Source organism: Molothrus aeneus, chromosome 4 (genome assembly GCF_037042795.1).
Source record: "Molothrus aeneus isolate 106 chromosome 4, BPBGC_Maene_1.0, whole genome shotgun sequence".
Lineage (NCBI taxonomy): Eukaryota > Metazoa > Chordata > Aves > Passeriformes > Icteridae > Molothrus > Molothrus aeneus.
This window is the reverse complement of record NC_089649.1, coordinates 24,906,049-24,915,434: the sequence shown is the minus strand read 5'-3', so window position 1 is coordinate 24,915,434 and position 9,386 is coordinate 24,906,049.

Below are 9,386 nucleotides of genomic sequence, written 5' to 3'. Positions count from 1 at the left end.
CAGCACAGTGTGAAGAATTTGATTGTATTGTAGTTTTTTGTTCTAAATAAGATTCTTCAATGACTAAACTGTATTTGGTTACTAATCACAAACTGAAAAGGTGAGGGAAAAAGATGGGGTAAGGTGTGGTGTGTACCTATTGTCCTGGTGTTTGATCAGCTTCAAATAATGCATTTGATCCATAGTTAAGTGAATCTTGTGAGCCATATTTTTTTTCAGAGTTTTGCTGATTTGATAAATAAACAGAGGAGTGTTTTGCAGTATTTCCTATGTTGCTGGGATGCGTTTCAAAGTTTGCTGCAAAATGAAAACAAAACTACCAGATATTGTTGCATGAGTTAATCTTATACTACCGCCTAGTGGCTAAGGTCTAAATGAGTCACAGTGAAACTCCACTACATTCTATATATATGGGTAGGTACAGAAGAGTTGTGTATGATTATATTATATTATATTATATTATATTATATTATATTATATTATATTATATTATATTATATTATATTATATTATATTATATTATATTATATTATATTAATATTATTTCAACACAGTAATAGTGTTGCCAAATACAGAGAAGAGCAGGAAAATTCCCATGTTCAAGGACCCTAATATTCATGTTGAGCACAATCTTACTGTGAATGGGATCTCCATTTTAAAATAGTTATAGTTTGAGATGGAATAATTTTCAAAAATGGTCTTTAGTGAAGGACTTCAACTGTGATATTTGAGATCTCTATTAGTTGTCATCCTTACAAAAAATCCATTCTTTGGGTAAATTGTATTACAAATGTCCCATGAAGAGTGTCTTGCATCTTCCTGGAACGCTCTTGTGCCCCAAACGTTCATGGACTTGGCAGTGAATAGTTTATTTTGCTCAGCTGAACAGATTCATGGACATTAAGCCTTCAGGCCTCCATTTCACATTCACTGCTGAAATTCCTGTACCTGGAAAAGTTCACAAATTAAAGCCCATTAATGTATTGAGTTTGAACAAGTAAATCCTTCAGGAGTCCCAGGTTTTCCCATTTCCTCCAAACTCCATGCCATGGATCTTAGCAGGAATATACAACTTAGCAAAAAATCAGGCTCTTGCAGAAGCTTGGAGGAAAACAGTAGTAGTGAAAATACTTCTCCAGCCAACTGTGAGTTTCCAGCTGTTTGCAAGACATGGCTTTCTGTGTGCCTGCCACCAAAGCTGCTCCTGCTACAACTGTCAGCTCTCTGTGAAGGCAGGAGTTATCAGGGGCAAGAAGCAATAGATATGCACATTGACTATGTCTGGTTGTGGTTTTTGGTTGTTTTTTTTTTTTTAAGCCAATATATCTATATGTAGAGCTTGATATATAGAGATAAATTTAATTGCTTGATTTAGGTCTCTTCCCTGGAGGCTTCTGTAACTCAGGTCTTGCTGGAAGAGGAATTTTAGCACACAATGTTAGACGAGGACAGGAGAAAAAGTCATTTTGTCCACGAGGTGGCACATGGGCATCGGGCTTCTATGTTTAAAAATCATGTGAAGGCAAAAAAAACTTCAGGTAATGATTACATGAGCTGTAAGGTATTACTGAGCAAGGATCTCTCTGTTTGTGGAAATGTAATCTACTCAGTTCTCTTCTGGGGAGGTCATTTTGATCTTAACATAGGGAGCTGAATTTCTGTCATTGACTTAAAAGGAAAGTGACCTGGCCTCAAATGCATGGAAGTATTAGGGAAACAAAATATCTTTGCAGTGTTGCAGGACAGACTATTTTTCTTCTCTCTGTTTGTTAGACGAGCTACATGAGTGATGGTGAGTGATTTATATGTAATTCAACAGAGAAGGGAAGTGGAAAAGGTGACAGCCACTGAGTGGCACAAACTCAGAGTTTTGGACAATGAATAAGCCAAACAAGCAGGACAATTCAGCCTGCCAGAGCTTCCTGCAGTGATGTAAAACACCCAAGCATAGAATTCATAAACCTTTATTTTCATGCTGCTTTAATCCAACACACCCATTGCTTGATGTCCCTTCTCCACCATACCAGCTGAGAGTTAGGCTGAGGAATTGGTACAACGTGAAGACATCTGTATGGCATAAATGAGGAAAAAATTACTTGTGGTGAGGGCAACACAGTTGGAGATTGGAAAATGTTATTTTGCCAGTCATCTGTGCAACAAGTATATTTGAAAGCTTTTTATAATTTTTTTATATTCTATTCCGTGCATGATTAATATGAGTATGTCTAGGTAGATGTCAGGTGTAAGTGACACACAATATACTGACGGAAGCTGAATCTCTTTATCCAGTGAAATAAATCCACCTCAGCAGCCAGTGTCAGCAGCCAGTGCACAGCAGAATCCCCAGCCAGTACAGTCCTGGACAGGCAAATTCAGATCTTACCACAGGACCCTCTGAGTTCTTTCCTTGCTTTCCATAGAAATTACTTTCCCAAAAACAACACAGTGAGATCATAGAGAAGAGCTGCCAAGGCCTTTGTGCTAGGACAGGTCTGTGACACTGTTTCAGCTGGTAATTATGGAATATTGTGTTGAGGACATGGAACTGGAGAAGAGCTTTAATTTCCTGACCAGCCAATCCACTTTTTGGCCTTATATTTCTGTTCATTTTCCATCAAGGGTCATTTAGAACCATTTGTGGTTTGCTAGTCCATCTAATTTCCAGGCTTCTCAGAGACCTCACTATACTCATAACTGTTTGTAAAAATAAGGGAACTTTCTGTCTCCTTAGTGCAGTACATATACAACTAGCGAACATTTCCTCAACCCTGTCTAGTTTTGTTCTGCTGAAAAGCTTGTAAGGTAACTGGAAAAAGGACACGTAATGATTGTAAGAGCACTTACAAGAAAACAGTACATGAGGTATCAGCTGTCTTTCTTAGAAAGAGCAAAAGGCTTCATCCTGTCAATGCATGAAACTCACTTAAAAGTTCCGTTTGTTTCTGTTAAGGAAAACTCTTTCCAGAGAATTTGCCTAAATTGGCTGTTCTAGGAAGTGCAATTGTGTGCTAATCCACACCATGCAGGAGGAATCTGCCTGACCCTGTACCGTCACTGGAAGCAGACACAACTGGAAACAATAGGTTCAATTAGTTTGCAGTCATAGAAACAAGCAGGTCCAGTAATAAGCAATTCCCAGAAATATAACAGCATCCTGGAATCATGCTGTTGCTATTTCTGATCTGAAACATTTTGCTAGGGTTCTCATGATGAGTTTTAGATGAGTTGTTAAATACAAATACTATCATGAAAACTGGCACTCATCTTGCTCATGGAGGCAGGGTACAAAAAACCTCAAAATCTGCTCTACCTGCAATGCCTTGGAAGCTCACAATGGAGTTGTATTATTCTAATTATCCAGCCACACTGAAAGTGTTTGAGGGCCTCTGCACAGATCTTCATTATACATCTCAGAGGAACCTCTTATGTCAAATCTTCCCACAAAGGAAAAATTTCTAACCTTCTCTTTGCTGTCATCTCTGCCTCCCTTCCTACCTCCCTTCTTGCTAGTTCGACCCTACTTCTACTGCTCCCTCAACCCAGAATTAGTATTAGAAAACTTTACAAAAGGAATTAGAGGGGTAACTTTCTTGCCTCTACCAAATAAATTCCAAAAAGTACTACAGGAACAGTAAAAAGTACTCTAAAATTGAGAATAAGACTATACTTTATCATTGTTGCCATGGTAACCAAAACTAGGCCATTCACTTTCTCCCCCCCATTTTTCAGTCTGTATTTCTGATATGCTAAAGAACTTGGATCCTGAACAGGGGTATGATTAACTGCAAAACGCCCATCAATGAACCATGAAAAAGAAAAGAAAATAAGTAGTTGAGAGTTTTATGATTGTTTCTCCAAGGAGGAAAGAGGAAGGGGGAAAAAAAGCCAGGGATGAGAATATGCTCCTACTGAGAAAGGAGGAAAGGTTACAAAAAAATGAGGATGAGGCTAAGATATGGGCATACAGAAACATTTTAAGGTGATAAGAAGCAGGCAGTCCTCTTCATGTTTTGAGACTACTCCTAATGGCACTCAGTGCTAGACTCTTGGCCCAGGATCTCAGAGGAGCCACAATACTAAGGAATCAGAGACCAATTTTCTTGACATCTATTTCCAGGCATTCTTCTTTCAGATCTCCCTTCAAAGAAAAGAGATTGCTTGGTTCCAACTCCAGTCCTGAAGCTGCAAATGACAATGTATTTTTCCATGACGAGGCAAGGACTAAAAGCAAAATTCAAGCTTACATTCATTTTTTACAAGACTAGAGGTGTATCAATATTGTGCATCTGTAAGCACAATACAACAGTAAGTGTCATAATGTCTATAATTTTGTCTGCTTTCATCAGAAAAGGGTTTCTTATAGTGATAAGCACTATTTGATTGATATTGTAAAGAATTCAGTGGTTTCACAGAGTCACACATATGCCATAGCAATTACTAAACAATTGCATAAAACAATGATGACCATAGTCAAAATTCAGTGCAGCTTCTTAGCACACAGCCTCATGGTTTTATACTGTGGTTTGCAGAAGTGGTTTGCCTGTCTATAAAGTCCATTAAGTTACAAAATCATATGGCAATAAAAGAAAAAAAAGAAAGCCAATCAGACAGGAAGGATGGGAAATTGGGAAATTCTAATCTAAAAACCAATGATCGTATAACTTGATGAGAAACTCAAAATGAAGAAAATAAGCAGGAAAGGCACTGAATTGCACAAATATAATTTGAATGGGGTTTGGTTTATTTTCACAGAACTTACATTTACAAATGCTAAAGAAGCTTTTATAGATAATACACTTATGAACAGTTCAGCAAAACTTAATTTTTCTTAGAATTTCTGACATTTTCTCTCTAAAAAATAAAGAAATTTTTGCTTTACACAATCAGCCTTTGCTGCTTTGAAGCAACACACATTCTTATTATTCTTTTGCTTGGCCACACCCTCACTCATATGATAGTGATGAAGCTGACTGAGAACTTCTACAGTCAGTGAGTTCAGGCTGAGGTTCCAGGTGTAGCACTGCATCTAAAGTAGCACATTTCAAATGATCAGTGTCAAAGGCAGTGTCATGCCAGCCTTGTGTGAGATCTGTAGCTTTTAGTGCCAGTTCTCCTCCCTAACAAATACACTCCAGACACACTCCCCAAAGTGCTGTTTCCTAGCACCCCTGGCTGCTATTGCTGCAGCCACGTGGAGCATGGGCAGCACATTTCATCCTGAAAGCTGCCCCTTGTGTCCTACTGGAACTGTGCTTAGGAGGAAAGGCCACAGGGTGCTAAATTTATCCAAAAGTCATCATATCCTTTAAAAAAACCTTTGAATTCAAAACAGGCATGGGTTCAACAGCTTGCCTCTTTTTTGACTAGGTGTCTTAATTTAATGAGCATCTCTCTCTTAGAATCACTGCCCTGAGTCTGTCTAAATTGAATGGCTATTTTAGCATCTGTTAGATGAGCAGAGCTGGTCTGATGGGCTGGTCTCCGTGAGATTGGTCTGGATTAAGCTGTCCTACTATGAATGTTCCAGGAAAACTGTTCAGAGTGAAAACCCCATTAAAATTAAATAAAATAGCTTTACTCCAGTATTACTATATTCTGATATTTTTGAAAGTTATCAACTTGCAGTTATAGTAATTAAAAAGGGAGGAATAAGGACACAAACAAGAACAAACAGGAACATGAAACAGCTTTTAGACAAGCTTTTAGTAACTTTCCTTTTCAATTGTTTTTCCCTTTGGGATTAGCCATTTTCTATTCTTTTTTAACAGTCGTGCAGCACCAGAACAGATTTTCACTTCTTCGGGAACAATAAATTTGCTCTGTTTTGTTTGGATGTCTCCCTGAACATGAAGTACAAAAATAATCTGATAAGGAGGAAAAAAAATCCTAGGGTATTTTAAAAGCTAAATACTTCAGTTAGATTTTTTTATTAAGTACACTAGCTCTCCATAATTAGGCAATAAGTCAACTAGGCATTCACTGAAGCCTAATCACGATCCCCGAGCAGCTTTAAAGACTTAACAGCTGCTGCTTTAATGTAGGTCCATAATAATATTTTACACTCACTCTCCAACACTGATGTGAAAGGAAAAACAAAGTTAAAAAAATAATAGCAATTTCAAAGCAGAACTCATTCAGTATTCTCAGAATCCTAGTATATAATATTTAAGCCAATTTGCTCAGGAGATAAGGAACAGAAGGCTTGACAGCCATGAAAAATTCAGTTATTCAGTATTTGTTTGGGGAGGGTTCCTTCATATTTCAGGGTTTCTCCTTTCCTACTTACTACATTTGTCTTTTGTGGCCCCAAGGAGAAATTCTAATAGCAATAGTAGCTTCTTTGCATTTCTTTAATTAAGTTCTGAGAGGTGCCATATGCTTCCATTTTGCAATCTCCCTTTCTCTTACTAAAGCACAGAGGAGTTAATCATATAGTAGTCTTTAGTTTACTCTGAACCCAGGCTGGGGCAGAGTAATTAATTCTTACCTCTTAGTTGAAGTTTAGCCTGTCATCACAGCAGGTCTCTGTTGCATTGCTTTGTGTTGTTTTTTAACCAATAGAGAAATATCAGATTTTATTACCCTCTGTAGTTAAAATTATTAAAGACTTGATCTGTAATAATTTCTTCTTGTCCAAGAACTAAGTGTTATAATTTGGCCCTTAGGAAGGGCCTGGTGCAGTCATAATGAAATGTAGGTAGTTCAGGCTTGGGAAAAAAGCAGAAAAATTCCAAAGTATAATTGTTCATATTCATTTTAATCATATTCAGAGGTTATTTATGTGCCCAAAGATACCAGTAGGTGTTCCCTGGCACTTTCACAAACATCTCAGGACACTTTTGTAAAGCCTGATGTTGCATTATCTGCAGCCTTAGCTGTCCAAACATTCTTTGACTTAGTTCATGGCTCTTGCATCCCCTCTTCAAGGATATGGCAATGTTAAGCAAGGCAAATATTTTGACAAATACCCCAGAAACAGCTAATGGGTTCAGTCTTTACCTTTCCTAATGGACATTTCATCCAGTCAGTGGTACAACTGAGATGCAGTTCACTTCCCAGCTACATCTTCAGGTTGACCAGATATGGTATTTATCACTTTAGCTTTCTTCTCACCTTGGACAAGTCAAAAGAGACCCCCAAAGTACTTTGAGAGGGTCCCCAGCTGAGGGACTGGATATTCAGTAAGCAAGGGACCTTAGCCAGGAAAATGTGTCCAGCTCTACCTTCCTGTCTCACATGAAGACTGTCAGGTATTCACAGAGATCTAGTCATGAATTAACTGCAGATCCAAAACTTCGTTTAAAGGAAAGACTTTAAATAGGGAAAGACTTGCAAATAAATTTTAATAACAAACACTTTTGAGAAAAACTTGCTCTGCTTGGGCACAATTAGCAAAGAAGAGAGGTAAAATTAATCAAATAAATTACCCATTGTGAATTATTCACATAATTTTATGGAAAGCCTTAAATTAGTCCAAGATAAAAATCCTAATTTATTACTCCCTTCCCTGAAGCACAAGAAAACGTGACAGATTCAAATAATCAGGCTTTTTTTTAAAAAAAATCAAGCTTAAACCAAATCACTTAGGCCTTTCTGAATCTTTAATAACTCTCTTGAATGAACCTTGTCAGATTTGTAGTCACATTAAATTAATTACAGCAAATGAAACTGGGGCCACATAAACTCAAGTCACCACCAAGCATAGCCCTGACTCCTCAGACCCAGCTTGAGTCTTGCACACATGCACATACACATGGAGCTTTCTCACAGGCTGCTATTGTCAGAAAATAAAATACTGTCTCTATTGCCAGGCTAAAAACAAAACATTAATTGTACGGGGATTCTGCCAGTCTGTCTCCCTATGTCTGTGGGCCAGAAACTTTCTCAGTGAAGTGCTTTGAGTAAGGCCATCCCTCTTCCTTATCATGCACATATATATTCATTGATATTTCTTTGAGAAAATCATGCTACCACAATCACTTGTGGTTGCCTGAGTGCTTAGGATTTTAATCAGGAATTAACATGATCTTTCCCAATTTTAACTAAAGGGCCTCTTCTGCTGGCATGTATCCCCTTGGTTCTTTCTGTAGTTTAGTTTTATATGTTCAGAATTGCTCAAAACCCTAAATCTGTCCACATGAGACTTAACACACATGCACACACAACACCCCCCCTCCCAAGCAGCAGCCTACTATTCTGGCCTGTCCTTACTTGCACTTGGACAAATGACAGCACATTAAGGACAGCTAAGGGTTTATTTTTGCCTAACAAATTTTGCATTATGAGTCCATACTTATTAAAGTACCCACTGGCTGAAAATCCTTGTCCTTAAAACAAAAACACAACCAAAAAAAGGGCTTTTTTCATGTAAACAAAAAGAGATTCTCAGTGGAGGAGAGCAAGCATAATTAAATATTGGGGGTGAGGTCATAGATTCAGAGTGTGGAGTGTTCAGCACCAGTGCCTTATTAAGAGTTTTCCTCTCCCTTCTCTTTCTCATGCCTCGAGCCATTTGTTTCTGTTCCTATGACTCAAAGCTCCATCCTGGCTTAGTGGCAACAAAACTGATTGTGGGACTGGGCTAGGAATGATCACAAGCTCTTTGTCATACTTGGCCAATATGTTTCTCTCCAGGCCCACAGCAGGGTCCTCCACGCACCTGCAGCTGTGGGAGGGCAATGGGCCACAGGGATGGATGAGGAAGGGAGAGGCAGGGAGAGGGACTGGTAACACTGGTGTGGTGGCACTGAAAGATAAAGCATTGTATTAGTACCACATGAGATTTATTTCAACTTCCAGATGAACTGAGAGAAAAGTCTTATTGCTATGGAACATAGCAAAAAAAGAACTGCAAAAAGAAAAGGGCTCTATTCCCGTGGAAAACTGCTGGAAGCACAAGAGCTTTGTGAGTAGCAGTAAGCAGCAAACTCTACCCATACTTCCCACATCCTGAAGTAATAAATAAATAAATACCCTGCTGTGAATTTGGACTGTCTATACATTTTCAAAATATTTTTTGCCTGCTCTGAGCTTATACTGCAGTGGAGTAAATGCTTATAAAAGGCTCATGACAAGATAAGAAAATCAAAACTCACTTCTGAGGTGGTAGCCAAGAAGAAAGGTAATAAATCACAAAAGATCAGAGCAATTGAAGTAAGCAAATTTAAGTTTTAAAATTTTGTTTTGAAAGCCTACTAATTCCAATACAGTGGAGGTAGATATTGATCATTCAAGCAGGCTATGCAGAAAATCAGCCTCTCATCAAGGAAGATAAATAAACCTCACCTAAAAATAGAATGAAATAAAAAGGAAATTTTTAGACTTGATAGCCAGGAAAGAGCCTTTTGTCAGATTTTTTATAATGTGGATAATATCCAAGGGAAATG